The sequence below is a fragment of the Schistocerca cancellata genome, chromosome 1 (genome assembly GCF_023864275.1).
Source record: "Schistocerca cancellata isolate TAMUIC-IGC-003103 chromosome 1, iqSchCanc2.1, whole genome shotgun sequence".
Taxonomy (NCBI): Eukaryota; Metazoa; Arthropoda; class Insecta; order Orthoptera; family Acrididae; genus Schistocerca; species Schistocerca cancellata.
This window is the reverse complement of record NC_064626.1, coordinates 666895873-666923431: the sequence shown is the minus strand read 5'-3', so window position 1 is coordinate 666923431 and position 27559 is coordinate 666895873. Positions and strand designations below refer to the sequence as shown.

The window sequence follows — 27559 nt, the reverse complement described above, 5'->3', positions numbered from 1 at the left end:
GATGGGTAGATCATGTAACTAATGAGGAGGTACTTAATAGAACTGGGGAGAAGATGAATTTGTGGCACAACTTGGCTAGAAGAAGGGATCAGTTGGTAGGACACATTTTGAGGCATCAAGGCATCACCAGTTTAGTATTGGAGGAAGTGTGGAGAGTAAAAATTGTAGAGGGAGACCAAGAGATGAATACACTAAGCAGATTCAGAAGAATGTAGGTTGCAGTAGTTATTTGGAGATGATGAGGCTTGCACAGGATAGAGTAACATGGGGAACTGCATCAAATCTGTCTCTGGACCGAAGACCATAGCAACAAGTTTTTGATGGCTTCACACATTGTCCTCTTGACAGCCAAGTGTCTTTCATTCAACATCTCTCTATCTATAGCCCTATGCTTCATTTTACACCTGTTATGCAGTAGTCGCAGTTGCTTTAGAGTTTCTTTAAAATGACTGTATACCATGGAGAGTCTCTACCATCACAGTACATGGTCAATCAATCTGTTAAACTTAAGCCACATTTGTGCATTATCCTGTCCAGAGCTGTGTTTCAACTCTGTTATTGAAATATAACATGACTGTCTATGTTTCTACTTTGCTGAGTATATAAATATTTGTACTTGTCTTAGTTTCCCTGCATACTTTGGTAATCTTTGTTGTCACAGTTTCCTCATGGCTACTGTTGTCAACTTCCATGTGGATATCCCCAATGAGATCAGTTCTATTTGCTGCCATTATATGCAAAACAGTTCCATCCAGAATGTCCCTACAAACTATAAGTTCTAGGCAGTTTTCAGAGGAGACATTTGATAATGTTTCACAGGAAGTCTTGTCATGCTGAGAGCTTACAAAATTGCTATTTTCCCAATCAAATGTTGGATGTTTTAAGTCTCCTCCACTGATTCCAGTATGGCTGGGGAACTTACATACTAGCATTCGGTAGTTTTCTCTAAAGGTTTCAGTTATAGTGAGAAGTGAGTCTGATGGTCAATGAAGGATCCAGTTATACTTTTCTGCCCAACTGTTGTGCTGAGTCCTGTCAAAACAGTCTCACATGCAGCTGCAATTTCTAATTTGGTAGAGTTGAGATTCTTGTCTGCTGTGACAGACACACGATCTCCATTTTCCATTAGCCAATACTTTCAATACCCACTTAAATTTCTCCCAAAATCTCACTGGTATCAATTCTGGACTTGAATAAGTTTTCTGTAACTATCACTGTGTGCGCTCCACTGTTTTTATGAGCACTTCAGACTGTGGCACTGTGTTGAAATTGCTTTAGCAGTTAACCACAATGATTTTAATACTCTTGTTTATAGAAGGTATCTCCTTGGATCTTACTTTTGGGTGTCCTATAGCTGTTGTTAAATGGACTGTAACAGCTAGTTTGAGATATTCAATCAGAAATCCCCTTCCCCCCTATCCATACATGCTGAATGTACCTGGTGTTTCTTCCCATCCCTTGCTGCTATTTCCCTGAGAGATAATGTTATTTGCTGCACAGTTAGATGTTCAATGTTTAATAGACCCCTAACATAATGCATTTGTCTCCCCTTGACACAGGGAACAGCACGTGTGTCATATAATCTAAAAAATGTTTTGTGTACATCCAACACAGCGACAGGTACCAGTACCTGGATAGCAGCTCCTAATGTGTAGTGTTTATCAATTTAGGGGTACCCAATGGTTTTCAACCCTACGGCACAAACCTACTAAGTTGCAGCCTTGTTTGTCACAGCACCTTTGAAGTCTCTGGTTCAGGCTTCCCACTCAACTCAAAACCAGGAGCCACAGTCAGTTCTAGGGACAGTGCTGCAATCTTTGATGAAGATTGTTAGCAATGCTGGCCTTCTCAACCTTCTCTACTTTTCACTGGAATAATCCAAACAGACTGAATATTCCTAGTGTTTCTTCCCATCCCTTGCTGCTACCTCCCTTAGAGATATTGTTATTTGCTGCACAATAAGATTTCTGATGTTTAATAGGCCCCTAACATAATGCATTTGTCTCCCCTTGACACAGGACACAGCATGTTTTCCAGTTGGTAAAGTGAGGCTCACTGGCACAGTTTCAGTTTCAGTTGAAGGCAGGACCTTGTATTTGTTGGTTTTAGCGATGTGAATAGAACCCTGAGCTCTTCCTCATCCCTGTCCTCTCTAAACAGGGCACCTATACCTATCATTGATGCTCCACTCACAGTCAAGTGAATGAGTAATGATAAATCCTGTACTTTTCTCTTGAGAGGACATCATCTGCAAGGAAGAATAAGTCTTGAGGTGCCTTTGGTATCTCTGGTCCAGTATGATTTTGGTAGCCCTCCCAACACACCAATTTGCAGCATCTTACAATCACATGACAATAGTTAGGATGGTTTCCAGCTGCTCACAACATCAACTAACTTATCCCACACATGAGAACAGCATACATAATGGAACTGCACTGAGGTTGGTTGGTTGATTTGGGGGAGGGAACCAAACAGCGAGGTCATCCGTTCCATCGAATTAGGGAAGGATGGGAAAGGAAGTCGGCTGTCCCCTTTCAAAGGTGAGCTGCAGTGTGGATGGTAAATTATTTTGCACAACAATAATCAAATAATATTAAAGTAAGCTTGCTGGTTCTCTTTTAATGTATTGGTCTGATATGCTACAAGTATTACCCGTTGTTTTTATGAACTGCATCCATCTCCATAGCTCAGTAGTCAGCATGTCTGAGTGCCATGTGGAACAACCGAATTCAGTTCTCAGTGCTGCCAAAGGGGCAGACTGGAATAAGGTGCACTCAGCCTCATGAGGCAAGCCAACAATGGCTGGGAGCCCATGCACTTCCATACAGCATCCAAATGACTGGAGATGACATGGTGAATGTCTGGTCTCAGTTTGTGCAATTGGTCCAGAATGTGGAGCTTTACTTTTACATTCCTTTTTATGAACTGAAGTGATTAACACTCAAAAAGAAATAACTATAATGAGAACAGAAAAACTTGTGTTAAAAGTTACTGATTCCATGAAACGATTTTGGTGTTATGGTGTCCAACAAATTTGAAAATAGCGTTAATTTAGGACAAATGCAGGCAATGTACCATCCTGTTAGATGATAAAACACAATACATTAGTTATTACATATCCTACAGAAACTGTGCATCATAAATGCCTATTTAATATGAAATATGTTAACCCCAATACTCATAACTTCTGAAAATGCTTGTTTTTTTACCATGTAGGTAAGCACTGAAATTTGGATCAAATAACTTTTTTATCATGAGTACTACTGTGAAAATTGTATAAGGCACAAATATGTCTACCACTTGGGGTGACTAACAATTGATTGTAAAACATTATTGTTTGTGAAGATCGCTTGTTCATCATCATACATAATGGACCCTGTGAATTTAGATCCCTCCATATTCTCTGTAATACCAGTATATTGTCACCTGTCCTTGTATTAAGACAGATAAAACTTCCCCCCTTTCTTAAAACAAATTATAGAGTTTTCATAAATATTTCTGATGATCATTATCAGATTATGGGGATATCATCTAGTTAAATATTTTGCATAGTTTATCTGTTCTTAAGTTATTAAAAACCTCTATGCAGTCTGCATTTCTACCTTATTTGCTCTACCATGAAGACTTTCTTTTTTTAGGAGTTGTTTTACAGCATCATTCAATGCCTCCGTAAACCAGTTTCCCATGCTCTTGATCTGTATTCGTGAGATCTGTCAATTGTCTTTCCTACATGCCATCTGCATTTCCTGCATTTTGTCCTTACTTTGTCTAAATCTTTTCTGATCTCCTACAGGTCCTCATGACTAAACTTTCTGTGGTATTCTATTACCCTCAATACATCTCTCATGTTGTTGTTGTTGTTGTGGTGGTCTTCAGTCCTGAGACTGGTTTGATGCAGCTCTCCATGCTACTCTATCCTGTGCAAGCTTCTTCATCTCCCAGTACCTACTGCAGCCTACATCCTTCTGAATCTGCTTAGTGTATTCATCTCTTGGTCTCCCTCTACGATTTTTACCCTTCACACTGCCCTCCAGTACAAAATTGGTGATCCCTTGATGCCTCAGAACATGTCCTACCAACCGATCCCTTCTTCTAGTCAAGTTGTGCCACAAACTCCTCTTCTCCCCAATTCTATTCAATACCTCCTCATTAGTTATGTGATCTACCCATCTAATCTTCAGCATTCTTCTGTAGCACCACATTTCGAAAGCTTCTATTCTCTTCTTGTCTCTCATAGTCATACCATTATTGCTGTTACCATTTCTAACCATTGTACTAATTCAATTCTATTTCCAACATTTATTTTTTATATCTACTCTTTACCCTCACCATTATTGTGGTTTTGCCAACACCTTCTTCAATACATCATTTCCATCACATGGAGTCTTTCTATCATTTTCATTGTCAGTGTCCACACTTTTACCCCATGTCACACAGTGCTTTCTGCAACATTCTTGTATGGTGGATTCTCTGTAAGATTGGAGATATTGTCAATCAATAATACCATAATATATGTAGCTACTTAGTTATGACCTTTGCTTTTTATATTTTATTCTGAACACCCTAGAAACCCCTTCCACCCACTGTTAGTGTAAAGTCTAAGCAGTTACATGAGGCTGTATTTTTCATACTTTCTTTCTCAGTTTTAAGTCATGCTGATTGGCTCCTATGGCCATATATTACTTTTTTCCTAAATTTATCAGTGTATCTTATTTCTTGTATTTTTTCACCATCTTTTCAACTTGTAACTTTCATTTTCATCATCTTTGGCTACAATCACTTGGTTGTGTGCAAACACTAGATTATATATACTCTCATTTCCTACTCGGAGACCTATACTGTGATATTTTCTCCTCCAGCCTTATAGTGCATATTTACAGCAAAACAGAGACACAACAAACTTGTCTCAACCTCTTGTTAACTGTAAACTCTTATAACAAACATTTACTTATTTTGAGTCTACTTGTATCTTTATGAAGATTTTTCACTGTGCTGATGCAAATAGCAGAAAACTTTTGTCTTCCATTGCTTCTGACAAGTTTTTGACTGGCGTTTTGTCATACACATTTTGCAAATCAATAAATGTCAGATACACATACACATACACATAGTAATATTGTAACTAAATATCTGTTTGGAAAACTATCCTGTAAATGATTCATAAGCTATCCATGTGTCCTAGCATACTTCCATGGGAAAGACTGCTCACTCAACATTGTGCAGCCCCTGGTGCACATCTGTTGTCTATCAAGATGTGGCGAAGAGTCAGTTTTTCTCTCATGGTTCTTAAAAGTCAGCCACCCATATTGTACACATCTGCTTGACTTCAGACTGAGCCAGCAGTGATAGCCAAATTCCCTACAACAAACTGGGTCTCTTCCACTTGTTGCAAAACAACAGTATTTTATTACTCTTAACTGAGACTTATATCTTCCTTCTACAGGAATCTTTATCCTTCCTTTACTGAATTTATTAAACCAGAATGGCAACTGTGCTTCTCACTTGTAGTTTTAGGACTCACAATTTTGCACCTTGATCTGGTCCTACAGTTACTATGTCCATTTGAAAATCGCCATTCTGCCCATTTCATAGCAGCTTTTTTCAAGAACTGGACTGGATTGGACAGTGTTGCCCTGGTCAACTGTAAATTGTTCCAGTCAGACTGGTACAATGTATGCGCCAAACAACCCATGATCTCGTTATCTTACATGACCGCAACATTGTCAGGTATTTTCATTGTATCAATTCCAGTAAGGCTTGGTGTATTATGAGTTTCCTCTCTCTCTCTGTATGTAGCATCTGCAAGTGATCTTCACAATTTTATGGCCATCTTTACCTCTTCTTTAAACTTGTAGCTCTAAAAATAGACAATAAATCAAGTAGCTGGGTTTCCTTACTTTCTGTTCCTCAATTATTTTCTACTTAAAAGTAATAAGAATCCATAAGTGGACCACTCATTACATCCTATCCTTAACATCAGCACATCCAAAACATTAATTCCCACTAAAAAATTCTAATACAGATGTAAATGTTTTTGTAATTGGTATCCACAGTCAGGAAAGATTTTCCATATATGAAGGTGTTGTTTGTGACAGTAAGGTGATTGTACAAAGTATATATGCAAGTGTCATATTAATCTTTATGTTTACCTCCAGCTCAGCATGTGGGAGGAGATAGCTTTATTTAATATATAGACAGTTCTAGTCTCATATTACATCAACAAAAAATCTTGTTTTGCTCTTTGGAATGAAGGTAACAGGGAAGTTGGTAAGAGTTTGAAGAAAAATTTAACAAACAAAGGTGGATGGGGAAATCACACCTTTCAGTGAGTCAACCTTAATGATTCACATTAAAGGTCAGCAACTGCCTGCCACCACTTACACATAGAATGTACTGTCGTCATGGAAACATGCACTTTTTGCTGCATGTTTTCTTATATCCCTCCCCACTTGGCAGGACCACCTAATACATGTTATTCCAATGTGTGGTGCATACTGGAGTGAAGTTCAACCCTCAGGTGATGACAGGCAATTCAGCTGGTGGCAGTGAGCGGGTGCTGGCATTTGCACATTACAGCTGAGCAAGTTCACAAGTTCTTGGCCTTTACCACCATTGGGACAGTGAGGTAGGAGACCGTTACCCTAGCTTTGTTGTCAAACCTGGCTGATGTGCTACAGGATGTGTGTTTCTCCCTCAGCGTCTATCAGCATGGATGTGGCAGGTGACACATGACTCACATTCTTTCAGGGCCTTCTGGAACAGCTTAACTCTGCTCAAGGCTGGCTGTGATACACTTGTTTGACATTTTCCTGGGCTCTGATGCAGCAGTACCTCAGATATTGAGTGTTGTTGCTAGGTGTCAGTTCCTTTAAGCTTCTAGTACATTTTTTCCTCTTTTTTAGTGGATTTAATCTCTCCACCATCCTCTCATTCAGCATTCTGAAAGCTGCCAAAGAAGTATTGTTGCACTAAAGACTGTAGTTAGATTTGTTGACATTGGCCTGCTATTCAGACAGTCAGCACTGTGCCATTTGAGGTTTACACAAGCCCTGTGCCTACTGTCACATTCACTCTCTCCATGCCACAGGTAGCCCCATTCCACATTGCTAGCCCATAGACAAGCATCATAGTCTAGTGTCTTGTTAACATCGTGTCAAGCTGGACATCTTTGCCTCCTCTCTGTCAAAACCCTCTTGTGCATTTTTGCATCCAAAGTACTGGAATAGAATGGAAATTCAATGGAAGTGCCATGACCAGCACAAGTGTTGGAAGCACTAAAATAATTCCTACAAAATAATTAGACTACCAGTACCCCTCTCTTTCTTCTTCTTCTCTACTCTGCTCACAGCAGTCTACGTTGGTACTGTATGAGTTTATCTTCAGATTTTCTTCAGAAACTTTAGTCTTTCAAAAAACAAGAAAAATTAATCAAACAAGAAATTAATGAATGAGATTTTCACTCTGCAGTGGAGTGTGCACTGATATGAAACTTTCCGAGTTCGAGTCTCAGTCTCAGTCCGGCACATAGTTTTAATCTGCCAGGAAGTTTCAAGAAATTAATGTTTCTGCTTGCTGGCTGTCAGCTGCCTGATTGGCCTGTCAGTGATTCTTCCTGCTGTCTCTCATGCTTACCTTTCCTTGAAACCAACTGAGCGTAATTTAGTGGCCCTTTCCTCATGAACACGTCCAATGTCCTTCTTTTTAAGTGTGAATTGATTTTTTTAGGGAGACCACATTTTACATGCCAATGATCTTGTTTTTCTGTGGCTACTCCTGCTTTACATTATCATCATGAGCTATTCTTTTTGTAGTGTCCTGTGGTCGGCAGGAAAGAACTAACTATCAAGTTTGAACACACTTTATTTACCTAAAATGCTTTTTACTCAGAAGGGCCTTGAAAATGATTGAAAAATATTGTAACTCTCCTTCCATTTTATTGGAATGTTCATTCACTTTTCTCATAACAATATTACTCACCCAGTATATGATATGCTTAGCATTCCTGTCATATGTCTTTTTCATTCCCTGGTTGCATACACCAGATTTTCACATGCTAATCACCGTATTGTGGCTAAATCAGACCCCTCTGCTCTCAAGAAACTTTTTTATTCTTTCATTGGTTTCTGTCCTAACAAAACTGTACATGGAGCAAATCCAGTGGTATAATATTAAACAATGTCACTGAGAACGGGCTGAAAATCTGATAGTCTACTGGCCAGGTATTATGTTGCCTATGACAATATTTTGTCACAGCTGTCCTTTCTCTCTCATGATGTTTCCACAGCAGGATTAGTCTGTGGATGATATTGAGAGATGTGTATTGGCTTAATTTTGAAATCTTTAAGTGTATCTGCCTATCTTTTGCAACAAATTGAGATCTGTTGCCCAATATTAACTGCATTGTTCTTCCATACTGAGGAATATACTGTCTGGTCAATGTTTTTTCCATTGCTTTGTTACTGCCTCTTCTGAAGGAAAAATGTTTTACAAACCCTGAAAGGCACATACATGTACCCACTGTTCTTAGACAAAGCCCCATGCAAGTACACAGCTACCAAATGTCTAATACCTTTCAGAACTATGTTGTACACTGGGGGTGTAGTAGCCACTGCCTGGACTTCGTTTTTTCACATCTCTCACAGAAGCACAACTCTGCCCTCATTTTTTGTGCCATAGTCTTAAGGTGACAGTTTCTCTGCAACAGTACAAGCATTTTTTCTTGCTCGAAAGTTTGCCTGACTGATGTGTATGTGCTAGATAAGTTTGTTTACCACTTTGTCAGGCACACTCACCTTCCATTCCCCTTGCACCTGGCTATGACTGTGAAACAACACTTCATTCCTCACCACGTGGATTGCCTTATGAAGTTATGCTCTCTATCTTTCTGTCACTCAATTATGTTTCTCAATTCAGGATGTTTCCCCTGTTTCTCCATGATATGCTGCAAGAAATTTTCGGAAGGACCACATTTGATATACAGCACCTTATTTCATGCTCAGAATCCTGTAATGGTATTACTCCTTTTCCCAGCAACCAGTAGTCCTGCCAGGGCATCTGTGACCACATTCTTATAGTCTGGAAGATAGCACACTGAAAAGTCAAACTTCTCCAAGGCCAACATCTTTCACATAGGCATCCATGAGTGAGTTTGACCTCCTCCCAGACCTGTGTGCACCAACCTAATAAAAAAGACTTTAAATTCTGAAACACCCAGATGATGACCAATTTTTTGAGCTTGGTTACACAATAATTCCTCTCACCCTTATTCAGCATCTGACTCACAAATGCTATTGCCCTGTGTTCCTGTCCCTTTTCATCTTCCACTGCTTAACAGAGCATTGTATTGATTCCCCAACAGGAACTGTCACTCACAAGATGAAACTGCTGTGTAACATTGGTATGAGTGAAAGTCTTGCATTGCCCAAATCTCCCTTGATCCTATGAATCTTCTGATTATATTACTCCTCCCATTCCCAAGATACATTCTTCCTAGTGAGGGCTTGGTGACTCACACTCTACCTGTAAAAGCACACTAGCCCCATAGAAGTACATACTTATCATGTATCAGCGTCTACTGTCACATCAGCTATTGTACTGAACTTGTCAGTATCAGGCATTATACCCTACTGGCTGATTACATGGGTGAGGAATTTCATTTGCCCTTGTCCACATACAGACTTTTTTAAACTCACAGCCTCTCTTCTAACTCCTAAATCTTGTGATACTTGTCCTAGTAACTGGTGGTTTTCCTGCCACATTTTGGCTGGAATTAGTAGGTTGCCTATTTAGACTCTGATCTTAATTTCTAGGTTGCAACCTAACATGTCACCCAGAACCCCCACAAATGCTGCAGCCCAAAACGTAACCTTGTAAATTGATAAAACTTACCCATGTACAGAAAAGTGGTTATTGTTATCAAGCTGGTGATCTGCCAATACCAAAATGTAAGATCGAAGCTAGTTAATGTCTGTAGCAATCCGCCTATTAATTCTGGTAAACCTCTCTCCTCCACCAGAATTTAATTCAACTTGTAAGCATCAAGCACTAATCACACTGTCCCATCTTTCTTGGAGACAGCCATCATACCGAAGTGGCCGTGCGGTTAAAGGCGCTGCAGTCTGGAACCGCAAGACCGCTACGGTTGCAGGTTCGAATCCTGCCTCGGGCATGGATGTTTGTGATGTCCTTAGGTTAGTTAGGTTTAACTAGTTCTAAGTTCTAGGGAACTAATGACCTCAGCAGTTGAGTCCCATAGTGCTCAGAGCCATTTGAACCATTTTGAACAGCCATCATAAAGTTATTGTAATGATTTGCTGCTCACTCTGTGATGCCTCTATTCAGCATGTGTTGGAATTCCTTATCCAGTGTATCTGTCTTTGTGAGTTGGATCAGAAATGGCTTAGTGTAGAAAGGCACATTAGGCTTCACTTTAAATTTTTGATAAGACTGTGTAATTTCGCCTGGGTGTGGTGAAAACACATAAGTAATGGTGCACCAAATGGTTTGACTGTTCTGTTTACTGTTGTGGTGTGTCTACCAGTTCTATGGTCTTTGTTTCTATTTCCTGGTCATTGGTTAGACTGCCATGAATTATGGCTTGATCTACTCTGATTCTGCTATTGCAATTTTCATTAGTGTACAGTCTGTCATATGTTGAACACAGTATCCTTTGCACTGCCAGGCAATTCTCACTCTTTCAGTGCAACTATCACCTGCTTTTGTCAGATATGACCATGAGGAGACCCTTCTTTGTCTAGTAATTGGAATCAGATTGGGAGCTGCTGACCAACCAGCCGAGGGCATCGACAGTGAGTTGCCAAAACCCACAGAAAGACAGCTATGGATGACAACAAGGACAACAACCATGAAGGCATATGACAATGATGACAAAAACAACAACAACAATAGCCACCATGAACGGATAAGGCAGTAGACAAGTCCATACAGTAAACCAGATTGAGGGCTGAGACATAGTGAGATTCAAGAACCAACAATGATGCTTATGGTATAGAGCACAAGAATGCAATTGGAATGTGACTAACTTCTGAGCTCCTGTGCTGCAGGCTTTATAGGGGCCCTATGAGTGCCAATAAGCTACCACAGCAGGCGTAGCCCAAGCACAGTTCTGTGGGGATGACAGTAGCACTCATAGGTTATAGGTGCATTGCCTAGTGGCTGTTGTCTGTGTCCATGCCCTCTGGTGGGCCATCAAATTGTCGGACCAGGATACCAGACTCTGTGTGCTTGCAGAGCTCTTTGTGATAACTCAGCATTTGAAATTGGTGTGGCTCTTTTTGTATTGTCATTCTTGATCAGGCCCTTTCAGAAACAAATTATTGTCTCCCCTATACTCTGTTGCAGGCTCTTTCACTACTACTGACCCTCTGGCCTAATTGCTTGGCTTGACTCTTCCATTCAGCGTTATAACATTCACAAGCATATTATCCAGTTCATTTTGGCACCTTGCCCAGACTTGGTCATTTTGATGGGTAAAAGATGGTTCCCTTGGCCTCATCTGCCTTGAATCTAGCCTTCATCTCTCAGTGATGTGAAGAGTCACCAGAAACAACACATGGTTTGGATTGCACTTTAAGCCAGAGGTCCCCTCTCTCCAGTTGAGTAACTGGGGTCAAATAGAGACACACATGTCACTGACGTGGTGCCCTATTGAAAGGCTTGCACTTGGCCATTGAGCCATATGTAATTATTATTGATGTAAAAATCATGAACACTGATCCCACTGCCTTGTTTGAATGGTTTGGTTTAGTATATGTTGTTTCTTTCACTGCTTTCCTTAGCACTAGATGAAAATTTTGCTAGGAACATGGCATCAAGTTTTGTAAACTTCTGACAAAACTATGTTATTCTTAGCCATCATGCTATAGTTTCATCTTGAAAATGATTTACAGCTTCACTAATTTTTCATCACTCACTCTGTGTCTTCAGCAGTACCTCTGAGCATAGGTGCACCTTCTCTGTTGTGCAGGTTGTCAACAATGTATGCAGATGGAAAAAATCGTTCACTGCCTCCTTCATCATCTTCTTGCCCCATTCCTGCTTTGCTGGCCCTTGTGCTGACTGATTCACATTTTCACATGGATCAGATAAGACAGAGCTATTTGGGGACACAAGTGCGAGGGGTGTTCAATAAGTACTGCAACAGATTTTGTTTCTGATGTTTGGTTGGTTTTATTCAGCATTTCAGTGCATCATATTAATCCCCAAGCTTTTGGCTACAAAACCCTGTTCTTCAACATAATCTCCATTTAGTGTGACAGCCTTATGTCACCTTATTGGAGGGTCTGTATTCCTGCATGGTACCAATCTTCTGGTCAACGTCAAAGCCAACGTCTTGCTACATCAATAACCTCACGATCATCCATGTACTGCTTCCTGGGCATCTTTCATTGGGTCTAACAGATGGAAGTTGGAGGTATGAGATCCAGGTTGTAGGGTGGGAGAACCATCCAGTGAAGTTTTTTGAGCTCCTCTTGGGTGTGCAGACTTGTGTGAGGCCTTGTGTTGTCAAGAAGAAGGAGAAGTTTGTTTGAATTTTTATGGTGATGATCTTCAGTTTCCTGAGAGTAGCACAATACATTTCAAAGTTAACCATTGCACCATGAGGGAGTCATCAAACCAAATAACTCCTTCAGAGTCTCAGAAGACTGTCACCGTGACTTTACTAGTTGAGGTTGTGCCTTTAAACTACTTCTTTGGAGGAGAGGTGGTGTCCACCACTCCATGGATTGCCATTTTGTTTCTGGTCTGAAAGGATGAACCCATGTTTCATCACCTGTGATGATTGGCATGATCAGCCTCATAACATGCAAGAAATTCCATACGGATGGTCCTTTGTTGCTCTTTATGGTCTTCTCTTAGGTGGCGAGGATCCCAGCAGGCACACATCTTTGAGTACCCCAACTAGTGGAGGGGACTGTGTCAGGATTACCAGCAGAGACATCCAGTTGAGCAGCTAGGTGTTTGAGTGTGATCTGTCAGTCACCTCAAATCAGTGTGTCTGCACCTTTCAACATTGGAGGAACCACAGCTGTCTGCAGCCAGCTAGCATAGGGGAGCTCAGACTGGTTTGTGTGGCATTATTGCATTGGTGACAGATGTGTTGCCCAACCACTCACATGCTTTTGTTTACTAAAAGGTCTCCAGAGACATTCTGCAAGCGCCTATGAATATTTGCAATGCTCTGTTTTCTGCCAAAAGAGACTCAATGACAGCTCTGTGCTTGCAATGCACTTGTGTTACAGATGTTGTTGTTGTTGTTGTTGTTGCTATGGTCTTCAGTCCTGAGACTGGTTTGATGCAGCTCTCCATGCTACTCTATCCTGTGCAAGCTTCTTTATCTCCCAGTACCTACTGCAACCTACATCCTTCTGAATCTGCTAAGTGTGTTACAGATGCCATTTTAAAATATACATATAGAACTGCCATTTATTGGAACTTCATGAAATTCTGCCTTCTGAATCATGAATATTCAAAGATGTCACATAAAAATTCCGCATTTTTTTCAAACAAAAGTGGCCAAGAAAAACAATGTTTTGGGTTACTTATTGAGAGCCTCTCATAGTTACATTAGTCCATCACATTGGCCACTTGTCTTTACAGTCAAGAGGGTCTAGTAGTTATGCCATGTTCAATCAACTGTTGAGATGACTGGCTTCTTTGATGACACCTTTTTGGGAGCTGACACTGCTCACTTCAATGGGAGCATCTCTATCTTTTCATGGCTTCTGTCTGGGATTAACCCTTTCAGGTACTCCAAGCTGTAATGACAACAGCAGTGGTTCATCATTAACATACCTCTGTGACTCTTGCTATTACTCTGGTCTCTACCCCCTTTTCAGTTTGTTCCTTTTTCAACCAATTGTTGTTGTGGGTGCTCATGTAGCCATTCTTGTACTTTGAGATTTTTGTCAAGATTTCAACATCGACAGAGGACAATTCCTACCACAGCCTTAGATGTTTTCTGTGAACTGCTTCATGTGATTCTTCTGGGCTTCATTCTCCTCCACAGTGTCTTCAAGCCTCTTCTAAGTGACTTGGAAAGACAGTGTTAGTGTCTGCACCATGGTATATAATTTCACTACAAGTATCAAAATTTCAGCAACCAATCCAGTCAAACCTTCCAGTGACTTGTTCATTGCCAAGTGCTTTGCACTCATCTCCTTACTTGGCACCTCAAATCTTTCATGTATAGCTTCTTGTTCCTCTGCTATCTTTTTAATACTGGCTTCCTCTTCTTTGTCCATATTTCCCTGAACATGTCTGATGTCAGGAATTTCTGATACTACTTTACTCAAGTCATGCAAAACTTGTAGAAGGAATCTAATCTCCTTAAATCAACCAGAGGCAGATCATTGCTACTAAAGTACCCTGTTTGATTAGGCCTTTCTGCTCTTAACAGTTGTACTTCTGTCTTTTCTGTTTAACTATCCATATTTGTTAACTATTTAATGGCTGACTACATATCATGAAATTTTTTTCACAGTATTGTTACTCCCATTTGTCGCCTATGTCTTATCTAAATACCATCCAAAACACATAAAATGTAATTCCTATAGTTATTCATCACACACATCTTCTTCTTCTAAGAAGTACATAACACTGATCATATAAACCCCTATGTTTTTATAAAACAAAAATCTGTAAAATTCAAGAACCCCTATTTATCAAACATACACTTTAATACTTGATTGTGTGGCAACATTTAGCAAGTATTTAAAACCCACTAAACATTGGCCATGTCACTCTCAGTTAAAAAGCTCTCATTTATTGAAATGAAGTAGTGTGGCTCTTTTTCTCTTTTCTTTTTTTAAAAAAAAAAAAAAAAAAAAAAAAAAAAAAAAAAAAAAAAAAAAAAAAAAAAAAAAAGACGTAGCACTGCCCAAACATGATGTACTTGTTCCATACTCACCAATGTTGCCTTGTTGCATCTGCTGCAGATCCTTTTTACTAGTGTTCTCATTGCCACATGTCCACTAGAGGATACTTATGTAGTAGGAATTGCCATGTGTGTGATTACATGGATTTCTTGGCTGGTATTACCAAGTGTAAGGCTGCATTGGTTTTCTTAGGTGGTTGGGACTGGTACTCTCCTGCACAGTGTTAGCTCCTTTATTTCCCTCACACACTGCACCACAGCTAGCCAGAATTAATTATGGCCGTGTTACAAGGCAATTGCTGACTCTGGGGTATACTATAAACAGATCAACAATGTAGGAAAAGATAGATTGCTGGTTACTCTAAATATGAAACATTAAGTTGCAAACAGGCACAATTAAAAGACACTTATACAAAGCTTTCAGCCACAGCCTTCATCAGAAAAAGAGAAACACCCACCATTCATTCACACAAGCAAGCACGCTTCATGCACACATGACTGCCAACTCTGGCAGCTCAGGCCGGAATCAGATTAAACAGACTGACTATTGAATAAAGTGTCACCACTAGGCCTTATCACATACAAAAGAATGAAAGGAATTTGAGCTGGCAATATCAAAGTCCAGTGAAGCTGCACATCTTCTAACATGTTATGATAATGATTGTACCATGAGGCACAGTGAACATTTGTTACCAGTGAACAAAAAAGTAATTTGTCACCTATCAAGATGCAGCCAAGGGTTAAGTAATCTCCCATGATTCTTAGCTGCCTTATTGCAATCCAAGAGCTTGATTTCAAACATAAGCGATTCTAAAACCTCCTACCACAAGACAAGTCTCTTCCCCTTGTTGCAAAACAATAATATTTTATTACTTTTAACTCACTGCATATGTTTTGTTTCTCTAAATTTATTAAACCTGATTGCTTCCTGTGCTTTTTACTTGTATTTTTAGAATGTGCACATCCCGGACCAGTTCATGGTTATGCTGTCCACTTGAAAATCTCCCTCATCTTGAGGGGTACCAAGTGGAAGGAATTGCCTGCCCATACTGAAATGCCTTTTTTTTCAAGAAAAAGACATCTGAAATGTTTTCCTGTTGTGTCAAATAAAGATTCTTCATGTCAATCTTGCACCATGGCTAGCTATGTATGCTTGAAGCACATCTTGCAATGTCATTGCCTTACTGTATACTCACGAATTTCTGACAGGAAACCACACCATGATGCTGTGCAGCTCCCTTGCAGCATTGGCCACTTTTGAACTTGTAAGTGAGCCAGTGTTGAAATATACTGTTCTCCTTTGTATCTTCTCTGTTTCCTTTATCAATCCTATATGGTACAGACACCAGACTGATGAGCAATATTCAAGTTGGATGACTGAAGATTCTGTAAGCTACTTCCTTTTAGGTGGACTATCTCAGTCTGGCATCTGCCTTACCTGCAGTTAGTTCTTATATGGTTGTTCCACTTTAAATTGTTCCATATGCATAGTCTTACATATATTGTGGATCTGATTGATTTCAGTGACTGTTCTGCAATCATGTAAACATAAAGTAAAGAGTATTTCTGCCTATTTATGCACAAAGCATTACTTTTGTTTAAGTTGAGGGTCAACTGGCAATCCCTGTGCTAAGCATTGATTCTTTGTAGGTCTTCCCAAATTTTTCGTCTTCTAGGGTTGCAACTTATCCATATTCAGCAGCATCTTCTGTGGAAAATGTCATCAAACTTCTAACATTGTGAAAAGTAATGGTCCTGTAATGCTCCTTAGGAGTATGCTCAGAGCTACTTCTACATCTAAAGGTTTATCTCAATTGAGAATAACATGCTGTGTTTCATTTCTAGAAACTTTCCAATCAAATCATTCACTAGGCAACAGTGCAAAACTTTATCAAATGCCTTTTGGAAGCCAAGGAACGTAGCATCTACTTGGGTACCAGCATCTACTTCTTACTGGATCCTTTGGACTACTGAAGTGAACTGGGTTTCACATGCTTGTTGCTATCAGAATCCATGTATATTCCTATATAGGAGAGTTTCAGTCAGCAGAAATGTCATAATACAAGAGCATAAAATTATTTTCCAAAATTCTTCAACAGACTGATATGAGAGCTACATGTCTATAGTTCTGTGTGCCTCTTCAACAACCCTTCTTGAAAATGGCAATGACCTCTGCTTTCTTCCACTCATTTGGAATGCTTTGTTCCTACTGTGTCCCATGGTACACAGCCTTTAAAAGAGAAGCAAGTTCTTTCACATACTCTATGTAGAATTGTATTGTTATTCCATTAGGTCCAGTGGGCTTTTCTCTCCCACACTTACCTCTCTTATTATTTGTTATTTTAGAAATTCATGTGGTGAATTACTGGGGAACAACAGTGCAGTCTTCCCCAGTGAAATAGTTTTGGAAAAATATGTTTAGCATTATATGTTTCTATCAATCATCCTCCCTTTCAGTACCATTATGGTCACAGAGTGTGTGGACAGATGATTTCAATCAATATCGTGGTATAACTTAAGACCAAAACCTCTTAGGATTTTCTGTCAAGTTGGTAGAGTGAATAGAAAGAATCTTAACTTCAAATTCATTGAATGCTTTACTTGTGGCTCTGCTTATGCTAATTGGCTTAATTCAGTTTTTGTTTGTCTGCGAAGCTTTGCCTAGATCTTAATTTGCAGTGAACCTCTCTTTGCTTTTGTAGCAGCTTTCTAACATAGATGTCAAATCCCAGCAGGTCTTTCACATCCCTCACAACTTCACTCATCACTTACCTGCCTAATGCAATACTCCTGAATAGAACAAAACAGAAGTTTATCATCTCGTAACATAAAATTTCAAGTCATTCACTTAATGTACAGGAGACTCGTCAAAACACAAAAACTGGTTTACAATTTTCCTTATAATAGCAGTAATATAATACACTCCTGGAAATGGAAAAAAGAACACATTGACACCGGTGTGTCAGACCCACCATACTTGCTCCGGACACTGCGAGAGGGCTGGACAAGCAATGATCACACGCACGGCACAGCAGACACACCAGGAACCGCGGTGCTGGCCGTCGAATGGCGCTAGCTGCGCAGCATTTGTGCACCGCCACCGTCAGTGTCAGCCAGTTTGCCGTGGCATACGGAGCTCCATCGCAGTCTTTAACACTGGTAGCATGCCACGACAGCGTGGACGTGAACCGTATGTGCAGTTGACGGACTTTGAGCGAGGGCGTATAGTGGGCATGCGGGAGGCCGGGTGGACGTACCACCAAATTGCTCAACACGTGGGGCGTGAGGTCTCCACAGTACATCGATGTTGTCGCCAGTGGTCGGCGGAAGGTGCACGTGCCTGTCGACCTGGGACCGGACCGCAGCGACGCACGGATGCACGCCAAGACCGTAGGATCCTGCGCAGTGCCGTAGGGGACCGCACCGCCACTTCCCAGCAAATTAGGGACACTGTTGCTCCTGGGGTATCGGCGAGGACAATTCGCAACCGTCTCCATGAAGCTGGGCTACGGTCCCGCACACCGTTAGGCCGTCTTCCGCTCACACCCCAACATCGTGCAGCCCGCCTCCAGTGGTGTCGCGACAGGCGTGAATGGAGGGACGAATGGAGACGTGTCGTCTTCAGCGATGAGAGTCGCTTCTGCCTTGGTGCCAATGATGGTCGTATGCGTGTTTGGCGCCATGCAGGTGAGCGCCACAATCAGGACTGCATACGACCGAGGCACACAGGGCCAACACCCGGCATCATGGTGTGGGGAGCGATCTCCTACACTGGGCGTACACCACTGGTGATCGTCGAGGGGACACTGAATAGTACACGGTACATCCAAACCGTCATCGAACCCATCGTTCTACCATTCCTAGACCGGCAAGGGAACTTGCTGTTCCAACAGGACAATGCACGTCCGCATGGATCCCGTGCCACCCAACGTGCTCTAGAAGGTGTAAGTCAACTACCCTGGCCAGGAAGATCTCCGGATCTGTCCCCCATTGAGCATGTTTGGGACTGGATGAAGCGTCGTCTCACGCGGTCTGCACGTCCAGCACGAACGCTGGTCCAACTGAGGCGCCAGGTGGAAATGGCATGGCAAGCCGTTCCACAGGACTACATCCAGCATCTCTACGATTGTCTCCATGGGAGAATAGCAGCCTGCATTGCTGCAAAAGGTGGATATACACTGTACTAGTGCCGACATTGTGCATGCTCTGTTGCCTGTGTCTATGTTCCTGTGTTTCTGTCAGTGTGATCATGTGGTGTATCTGACCCCAGGAATGTGTCAATAAAGTTTCCCCTTCCTGGGACAATGAATTCACGGTGTTCTTATTTCAATTTCCAGGAGTGTATTTGAAAGATACTGTATATGTGAGGCCCATGATATATTTTTATTCAGTTGCATTCCTATGAATTTCACACAGCTAGCTTCCTGCAAATCCTGGTTTCTGTGACTGACCTGAATATCATTTAATTTTGCTTGTTTGTTTTAAACTGCATTAACGGAGGCTTTTACATGTTTAATTTTAACCTGTTTAAAACAAACCAGGTATCTAATTTTTCTAATGTATTTAATACAGTTTGGGAAATTTGGTCAGTAATATTACTTTCAATTATCACAGATGTACTATCTGCAAATAAAACTGAGTGACACTCAATATTAAGCGGTAGATCATTTACGTGAAACAGAAACAGAATGGGACCTAAGGCAGAACCTTGGGGTACTCCAAGCAAATGGTTTTCCACTTTGAAGTATAAGTTCCTCTCTCTGATAATATTACCACTCCTTGTCTTTGGCTGGTTAGATAGGACTTAAACCATTTTAATACTGTGCCCCTGATTCCATACTTTCCCAGTTTGCAAAGTAGGACGGAGTGGTTCACATTATCAAAGACCTTTGATAGGTCACAAAACAATTCCTATGGAATGCAGTGAGTTGTCTGGAAAGGAGATAATTTTATTTACAGAATGGTTTATAGGAGATACTATGGTTTTCCTTTTTGAAATACATAATTATTTTTTGATATTATCTTAAAGTTTTCTGTGAAATTGTGGATTTGTATAGAGATGACCTTTTCAAATATTTTTGATAGTGATGGAAGATGAGAGATTGGGCAATAGTTTCCCTATGTTCTTTTGTGCCTTTTGGGTGAACAGTGGCTTAGGTACTGTGCACTTCAGTATGGAAAATAATCTTCTTGAAGGGACTTGTTAACTATTGTAGATAGTGGCTGTGCAATTATTATAGAGACTGTTTTTAAGACTTTTGTTGGTATCCCATCCCATCCTGCTGATGTTTTACTTTTTAGTTATGGTATCACATTTTCTATCTCTTTTACAATAATTTTGGTAAATCTACTGAAAAATTCACCTTCGAACTGCTCACTGTTGAAGAAATTTACCTTAGCTGGGTAATCTCCTACATTGATGTTTGATTTGTTTACATTTATAAAGAATTCATTAAATAATTCAGAAATTTGAGGAGGAATTACAATAGTGTTATCCTCTATCTTGATTTCAGCAATATCATGGCCTCTAGCAGTGGTATCTGTTTTAGCTTAGATCACTGACTGTAATGCCTTTGATTTGTTTTCACTATCCAAAATACATATATTATTTGACAGTTCTTTTGCTGCCTTCACAACCTTTCTTTTTTTTTAGTGAGGTTCTATTGTATTTGGTAACACCATAAACAGAGCATAATGACCAGAAAGTCGTAACCTCTTGAGTCCCGAAGATAAAATAAGTGAGGAAAATTGTTTTCAGTGTTATTTTTATTGGTCTTATGCATAATTAAATTCAGGATTAGATTATTTGTATTTTTTTTTTTTTTTTTTTTTTTTTTACAGTCTAAAATATTTGAGGTATACATATGTGGACTTCAGGTCTTAACCGGTAAATAAATAATGCATTGAAAAACATGTTAAACTTTTATTTGATGATTTTTACAAAACAAATTTTTTAGTTTCACATAAATAAACATACACTTATTGCACAAGGTTCTTGTGCAGGATTTACAACCTTCAAAGTGACATTTGGAAGCATTTCTTGCCTCTACGCATAGGGGAAGATGATCAATCTGGTCATATTGAGTTAGCTTCCTTGGCTGGCTTCCTTGGCATAGAAACAACTTTTCTTCTTTTGGGTTTATTGTCTTCATCTTCTCCTGAACTTTCAGTGATTTCCTGTTCATCGAAGGTTATTTCTTTGGAGAGTTGTGAGGAACTTCTGACATGAGAACACTTTATCAGTACATTAGCCAAATTCAGTCTAAAGTTTATTAGGGACATCTGTTACTCTCTGGTACTTCCTCTTTTGCAAAGGTTCTTTTGTACAATGTCCAGCAATTAATAATAGCTAAAGCAGTAAAATAGTTAAATAGTCTGATTGTCCATTTTCTTGTTCTGTTATTTGACCTGTAGTAGGCCATGAATCTGTCACATAGGTCAATACCACCCATGGTACAATTGTACCTCTTCACAATAACTGGTTTTGGTACATCGATACTTCTTTTCTGAGCCTTGGACCATTGCTCACAAGTAACTTGCGGCTCACTCCCAGCACAAGATGATACCAAATTAACAGACTTGTTATCTTTCCATTTAAATGCACACACCTTTTTGTCTTCCCTCACATAATCATCCCATTCACCTCTAGATCACAATCAGTTTTAATTTAGAACCAACATCAGAAATTTTGGTTTTCATTACAGTTTCTGTTTGATATATGTTGTTTCCTAACAGAAGATCAATTGACTTAATGCCTGTAAAAAATCTGACACTCTATGTTACATGCTGCCCATTGTTTGGAACAGTCACAGTCAAAAGCTTAATTATACTTGCACCTAAACCTATTTTTTTAATTCAGTGTCAGACACTGTTCCTTTGCCAGTATGTATTATGAAGTCAAGAACTAAACCATCTGAAGATGCCAAAATAAAGTTCTTCAATCCAAGGGGATTAGGCTTTGATGGCACATAAGTTCTCATTGCACATCTGCCACAAAATGGAATTATCTGCTCATCAATTGAGAGATGTTTACATCGTGGCAAGGCAAGACACTTATTCATGAAAAAAGTAATCACAGGCCTCACTTTCCAAAGTTTCTCACTCCTATCATGATCATGTAAATAATTTATGGTACGAAATGTAAATTATATCATAACTTGAAATACCTGTCTCGAGTCACAGTGTCGCTGATGAGAGGCAAATCAAGTAGCCTACTCCACTACATCTTGGCTTGTGGTAGCTTGAGTGTACCCATTACAATTTCAATCCCAACAAAGGAATGAATTTCAGGCATAGGGTCTTCTATTTCGATTTCTGCGTGTTCAGTAGTGACAGCAGATTCAGGAACAGCCTCCTTGTCTGAAACTTGTTGACTCTCTTTGTCTGAAAGTGAACTGAAGTCACTCTCCTCTATCATCTGAAGTGTTTCTTCATCATTGCTTAGTGAAAATAACACCATAAATTAATAGTTGATGTTTAAGTAATTGAGATCCAAAAAATTGTATAACATTTTGCACAAAAATTGGATAATTATGAGGATTTCCTCACACAGTACCATAACATCTAAAACTTCCAAATGAATAAGGTAAACATAAAAACAACTTTCGATGTCCACTGTATTCACAATAAGAGATAATTTTGGAGGAAAAAAAAAAAAAAAAAAAAAAACAAACAAACCTATATCAATCAGATTTGTGACTGTTATGACACATGTAAAGCAAAAAAGAAAGTAAATTTAGCATACAGAATATGGTATTATTTTGAATTAACTACAGAGCGCACGCCGTGTGTAGCTATTTTGCCAGCCCGTATCTTCAAAACATCACAATGGGCACTGCAAGCAGATTGTGGTGCAATATCTGACACTACGGAACTTCCACAAACTTGTACTAGAGGTCTTTTGTCGATAGAAACTGTTCATAAGTTTTATGAAATAAAACCACAAAGTCCACATACGTGGACCCATGTACTGAGGAGGTTAAGTCCAAACAATACTGATTTGTCTCATTGTAAGTATAATTGCTTAAAATATTGCAGACATTTTGTTTACTCAATTAAAATCAGCGAAATTAGCATTAAAACCTGATATTTGGATCATATCAATGAATTCTGTGCAGTTGTCGGCTTTACTGGGTAGATCTATGTTGAAATCAGCAGTTATTATGACTCTTTTCTTGGCTTCTTTTTGAAGTTTCTGCAATAGGCACTGGAATTTCAACAAAAAATGTTTCATTATTTCTGTGTCTGGGAGCTTATACACACATAAAATTACAATATTTTGCCCTAACTCTACACTGCAGCTTTCAAATATACATTCTTCATTAAGGGAATTGAAATCAAATCTTGCTCTACTTTCCATTGATCTTTCCACAAGTATGCACGAACCTCCTAATATTAAATCACTGGTACAAAAGCTGCTGGCAACATAAAAATTATCAAGGCTATTTAAGATTTTGATACTATCCTTTGCAAGCCAGTGTTCATTCAAGTCTAGGCCTACTAGTCTATTTGGTATTTCTGACAAAGTGATTTGCAAGTTGTTTTGTTTCTCTGCCATTTGTAGGGCTATAGTTTGAACTTAACCTAATTTTCTTCAAGTGCATTACAAATGTATTGTTACTTTTTTGAATAGTTCTAATGGCATCTGTTTTGAAACACTGTTTTTGTATTTTCATTTCAACTTTGGTATCAATTTTTACACCACCATCACAGCATACTACACTCATGCTCATAAATTAAGGATAATTGCAGAATGTGGTGCTACACAATGTGGCAGTATACAAAACTGGAGCTAATAGCATAGGCACATAGGGAACACACACGACACAGATATGTAAGTCCATAGTATTGGTGATAAGTTGAGAAAATTGTCCTGAAATACATGTGCTACAAAATGCCGTTGTTTCTTGCACACGTACCCCGACATCAATATGGGATACGATCACCATGCACATGTACACAGGCCGCACAGTAGGTTGGCATACTCTGTATTAGGTGGTCGAGCAGCTGCTGGGGTATAGCCTACCATTCTTGCACCAGTGCCTGTTGGAGCTCCTGAAGTGTCGTAGGAGTTTGAAGACATGCAGTGATATGTTGACCGAGAGCATCCCAGACCTGCTTGATGGGGTTTAGGTCTGGAGAACAGGCAGGCCACTCCATTCATCTGATATCTTCTGTTTCAAGGTACTCCTCCACGATGGCCGTGCGTTATCATCCATCAGGAAGAAGGTGGGACCCACTGCACCCCTGAAAAGGTGGACATACTAGTGCAAAATGATGTCCCGATATACCTGACCTGCTACAGTTTCTCTGTCAAAGTCGTGCAGTGGTGTACGGGCACCAATCATAATTCCACCCCTTACCATCAAACCACGACCTCCATACAGGTCCCTTTCAAGGACATTTAAGGGGTTGGTATCTGGTTCCTTTTTCATGCCAGATGAGAATCCAGTGAGAATCACTGTTCAGACTATACCTGGACTCATCTGTGAACATAACCTGGGAGCACTGTTCCAATGACCATGGGTTGGGTTGGGTTGGGTTGTTTGGGGGAAGAGACCAAACTGCGAGGTCATCGGTCTCATGGGGTTAGAGAAGGACGGGGAAGGAAGTTGGCTGTGCCCTTTCAAAGGAACCATCCCGGCATTGGCCTGGAGCAATTTAGGGAAATCATGGGAAACCTAAATTGGGATGGCCGGACGTGGGATTGAACCGTTGTCCTCCCGAATGCGACAATGACCATGTACTGTGTTCTTGACTCCAGGCTTTACGGGCTCTCTTGTGACCAGGGGTCAGTGGAATGCACCTTGCAGGTCTCTGGGTGAATAAACCATGTCTGTTCAGTCATCTGTAGACTGTGTTCTGGAGACAACTGTTCCAGTGGCTGCGATAAGGTCCCGAGCAAGGGTACCTGCAGTAACCCGTGGCTGTCTGCGGGCACTGATGGTGAGATATCGGTCTTCTTGTGGAGTTGTACACTGTGGATGTCCTGTAGTGTAGTGCCTGGACATGTTTCCTGTCTGCTGGAATCGTTACCATAATCTGGAGATCACATTTTGTGGCACACAAAGGGTCTGTGCTACGACTTGCTGTGTTTGACCAGCCTCCAGTCATCCTAGTCTTCTGCCCCTCATAACGTCATTAATACATGTTCTTTGAGCCATTTTCAACACACAGTCATGTCTGAGAATGTCTACACACTTACTCGCTGCACCGTACTCTGACATGCATCAACACACCTCTGCGTATGTGGACTGCCGCCAGAAACACCGTGCGATGAGCGCAGGTCAAATGCATCACATGGTCATACCCTGAGGTGATATAAACCTGCAAACTACCCACCAGAGCATTGTTTCACCATGTATCAGCAATTTTCTTAATTTATGAGCATGAGTGTAGTTTCCCTTACTAAGTATCATCTTATGAATATCTCTGTACGTGATGCTGAATGTTGCTGATCCTAACCTGTTTAGATGCAGCACATTGTGCCCTAAACATTTATCATTGATAAATTTATTCGAATTCACGAAAACTGCACCAAGTCTGTTACACTGCTCTCTGATGCGATTCTTTGTCTTGTCTATGAATTTATCACTTACCGATCTTCGGTGCAGGACACTACTTATAACAAACTATGAGATTTCATGATCCATTTATGACCTCTTCTTCACTGCTGTTTCCAGCAAGTTTGTCCCCACATGGATGAAAACATATTTATAGTTTTCATTGAGATTTACCAGCGGGAATGCATTTTGTTTCATTGTCTGCATGTTCTTGAAGTTGTTATTTAACTGACGTATACAAATCTGTGGGAGGACATCAGTTTTAGTACTCGGTGCTGCAACATTTTTAATTAGTGAATTGCCAGTTATTAAGGGTAATTTTTTTTGCTTTGTTTGACACATTCTTGATGTTTTCTTGCTTTGTTTTTGTTTTTGCGTGTTACTGCAGACAACTTATATTTATTTCTAAGTTCAACATTTGTGTATTTCTTTGTACATGATTTTTGTCATTGTTATCACCTTTTCTGGTTTGCATATCACTTTTAACACTTTGAGTTTGACACTTTGTTGCCTTTTTCCTTCACTGATTCTCTGTTTCCACGAATCTGTAAATGTTTTTTCATTTATTAGTTTTGCGTTGTTTGCTTTAAGATTGCTTGCAGTATTAATGACATACCTCTTGTTTTCTGTGAATTAACAGTTATATTGTATTATATGTCTGACGTCTATTGCTGTAATGGCTAATGACAATAAAATTACTATTATTATTATTATTATTATTATTATTATTTATTTTTTGAACATTGGCCATTAATGCTCAACATCTTCAGTGTTGGAGATGGGATTTTTGTTAGTTATTTACCAGAATATTTGGAAGAAAATGAAGAAATGAGAGCAATTTTTCTGTATATTTGTCATTCATATTCTGTAACAAAGATCGAGGTTATATATTGACTTGACTTAGGTGTGTATGTGTCATACAAACTGTATAAAAGCTTACCTGCCAATAAATGATTTTCTTTTTTGTTTCAGTCCATGATCACTGGTGGATAATGTACATACTGTACTTATTACTAGATTCAGTGTACAGAACTGCTGTGAAATTGGAAGCTGTGTGAGAGACGATCTCATACTATGAACAATTCTTAATTAATAATGTGTGAAAGTAAATGCATCAGTGGATATTAACATTCTCTAGTGCATGTTTATTTGATGATTAATTTATGTGTGTAACTGCCAGAAAAGTGATGTATGAAAAATTAACTTTTAATGAGAAGCAGACTGAACTATAATGTCAGTGACAAGTGTTGTGTGTTAAGTGATATTACAGAAATTGAGAATACGCAGAGGAGTTCGAGCAGTCGCAAAAGTCAAGAAGCCAGTGAAATATCTTACAGACTAGAAATTTGAAGGTTTCTGTGATAATGAAACTCTCATTACCACACTTCTTAACTGATAATAAGCAACTGTGAGCTCCTGTGTTCATTTCTTACTTTAAAATCAACAATGATGAAACTATCTGGAGGATGCGGCTCTGGATGACTACCTCAAAAACTGAAAAAAATTAAATGGTTTGAATGAAGAATGTTTGTATTTGTGCCATTTTTTATACAAGAGAGAGTAAATGTGAAAACAGAAATAACAAACTCATATTGTAAATAATTTTTCTTGTCATTAATGTTGTCTATAAACCTCTTGGCAGTAGCATATCTCTCTCTCTCTCTCTCTCTCTCTCTCTCACTCTCTCTCTCTCTCACTCTGATCTGTGAAATAAACCAGCTATAAGTGACTGCCAAGAAAATTGCTTCTGCCATCTGATTTAACTTAAGCAATATTATGTAAATAATACTTTGGTTCATATCTCACAATGCATATATATATTTGTAAATAAATTCTCATTACTGCCACACTTTATACAGAATTGATTTTTTATTTTATGTAAAATTGCTATAATGTTCACTTTGTAACCACCTGTTTTTGAGGGATATGGCCAGTATACACTCTGATATATTATATTTTTACTTCACATTGCACAAAATTAAGAATTGCAGTATGCATGCAACTAGTGATGTAACATGAGTAGGTATTGTACTACTTGTGAAGTTCCTTCTCACTGCTTCAATGATTGATAATTACTCCTCTCTCTCTCTCTCTCTCCTTG

At 39.6% G+C, this 27559-nt stretch overlaps 1 protein-coding gene across 1 annotated transcript in view; it reads left to right on the top strand.

The window, feature by feature from the left end:
• LOC126092594 (collagen alpha chain CG42342-like) overlaps nucleotides 1-27297 on the top strand; it is a 614083-nt gene extending 586786 nt beyond the window's left edge. Inside the window, exon 27 of the mRNA XM_049908319.1 lies at nucleotides 26431-27297. The gene's annotated coding sequence lies outside the window, so the exon portion shown is untranslated. The remainder of the gene's footprint in view (nucleotides 1-26430) is intronic.
• The last annotated feature ends 262 nt before the right edge of the window (nucleotides 27298-27559 follow it).